This window comes from Arachis ipaensis, chromosome B6 (genome assembly GCF_059453495.1).
Source record: "Arachis ipaensis isolate K30076 ecotype BB chromosome B6, ASM5945349v1, whole genome shotgun sequence".
Taxonomy (NCBI): Eukaryota; Viridiplantae; Streptophyta; class Magnoliopsida; order Fabales; family Fabaceae; genus Arachis; species Arachis ipaensis.
The window spans coordinates 123470548-123473016 of NC_142441.1; the positions used below are offsets into that span (position 1 = coordinate 123470548).

Consider the following 2469-nt stretch of genomic DNA (forward strand, 5'->3'; position numbering starts at 1 on the left):
AAACCACTCACCAAAAAATTATTTTATAATATGTAAAAAATTAAAATTATTTTTTTATGTAAATAAATTTAATTAATTATAATTTAATATAATAATATAAATAATATTCAATATTAATTTAATTATTTATATTAATTATGATTTAAATAATTAATATAAATTATTAATTAAATAAAATTATAATTAATTATTATAATTATTAATAAATTAAATATAATTTAATTATTTAATATAATTCTTTAAATAATTATATATATATATATATATATATATATATATATATATATATATATATATATATATATATATATTACCTATCAGTCATCTTCTATATGTATATAAAATATTGTTAATTTTATTAACAAAATATTATTTAATTTTTTTTAATTTAATTAACACATGTTTGTTTATTATTGATTATAATTGAAAGAAGTCAAGTCCCTCCGAATAGGGCTTCGTTTACTTCGAAAATTGTGATGGAACTCACTTTCATTTTCTTCCAACGGTCAGTCTCCACTTTTTGTCAGACGAATAGTAAATGAGACCTCCATTTTATTACCATTGGACATGCTCTTATGGTGGCCTATCTCCAAGTAGCTCCTTCAACTAATCCTTAGACACCAATGATATCTTTGGAAATTCTTTCGAGCACCCGCCTATCGAATCTTTATCTATACGTAATCTAGATCAAGGTTCTGAAAATCGGACCGGTCATCAAACCGCTCTAGTCACTGGTTCACTGGTTCACTGGTCTAACCTGTCCAACCGATGGTTCAACCGAAAAACCGTTTTAGAATAGAATAATAAATAAATTATAAATAAACATCCTAAAATATAATTATAGTATAATATAAATCTTAAAATATCTTCGAAATTTAAAAGACACAATATAAATCTTATATTGTGTCTTTTGCTTTCTTTTTTCTTTTTCCTTCCTAAAAAATTAAATACAATATATGAAGATTTAATAATTTACAAATTTGTTATGATAAAGATTACGTATGAAACAATATGATATTTCATAAAACATATATTACCTGGATTTAAGACACAAATTATAGGTAACATAAACAATGTCATATCCGAGCATTGCAAAACTCCCCGCACAAGACAAATTGTCTCGAGAAATGAAACAAAATATACAAGATCTGGAGCATGTGCTTAGTGAATCCACTACAGATGCTGATCTTCCACCACTATAAGCTGTTATTCTTTTGTGGTATTTCTTTTCTCTACCGGTTTAATTACCTGGGTTGCATTCTACTTGATCAGTTATTGGAATATGATGTTTGCACATGTATAAAATTTTAACTTAAATCAAATAGCAGCAGAAGAAATATTGATAATCATTATTGTATCAGCACGCTTGACTAGAAAAGAGAATGATGCAAATTGGCAAAGAAAACAAAAATAACTAAATACTATGTTTTTAAGTTATGGAAAAAAGTATGCCAATCCCTTTTTCACCAGATAAAGAAGCACCATTATACATATTATGAATGGAACATCAAAATGGATGACAAAAATATCATCCCATTCCATTGCAAATGAAGTTGACATTTGGAAGGAAATTATTAAATTTTCTAGGTTACCTGTCCAACCAAGTGATCATCGAAGCACATCAGGAACAGAAAACTGCAACAAGATTTGTGTTTCTTTTTGACAACCAAAACTGAATCTAGTGAGGAGAAAATAATGTAAAATCATAGGGCAAAACTTCTGCTCTCAAAACATAACTAAATGCTGGTTTGTACGCCTGTATTCATTTCTATCATGTTTTTACACTTTTATGTAAATTTTGCTCTACCATAAGTCGTTTGAATATTAGTATTTGCAATTTGAATCATGTGATTCAGTAAACATGCTAGCAATTGTATGTCGTGAATCCATGATAGTGATTCTTTATCACCAACATATGATTCCCTTGCCTATTGCTGGGTTGGGCTAGTATATTATTCTGGAAACCATTCTATCTTAGGGTTTAATATGCCCCCCTTTTTCGCAGTATACCTGAAGCTATTGCTGTGGAACTTACCTTTCTGGATCAAATTCTCCTTTCTCCATGTTCTTTCCTTTATGAATTACTCTAAGATCACAATAAATTTTATGTGGTATTTTGTTACAGCATTGAGAACAAGTCACAGAAGATGGAAATGAAGACCAAACATTCAGATTTCAGAGAAGATGAAGATGATAAGCTACTAACCTGGGTTCGAGAAGCCAGCGAAGATGAGGAGGTCTGCTGAGTTACTGGGTTCCAGACACGGGGAAGAGGAGGAAGCAGCGGTGCTGAGGACCTGGGATGGCGGCGGCGCTGATGACCTGGGAACGGCGGCGACAATGGAGGGCTAGGCGGCTAGGGTTTCTTTGATTCAGAGTTCTCTCATCTCTGTTCTCTGAGGACCTGGGTTAGGAATGATTGAACGATTGGGGGAAGAGAAGGGGGGTGGGTCACGAGTGGATCACTGC

General features: G+C 31.0%; 1 long non-coding RNA gene across 1 annotated transcript; it reads right to left on the minus strand.

Annotated features, from left to right (window-relative positions):
- Window positions 1-333: 333 nt before the first annotated feature.
- LOC110263465 (uncharacterized) lies at window positions 334-2469 on the minus strand. The gene is made up of 3 exons (XR_015885736.1): window positions 2207-2469; window positions 1038-1248; window positions 334-757 (listed from the first exon to the last, which is right to left on the minus strand). It is a non-coding gene; the product is annotated as an uncharacterized LOC110263465 (long non-coding RNA).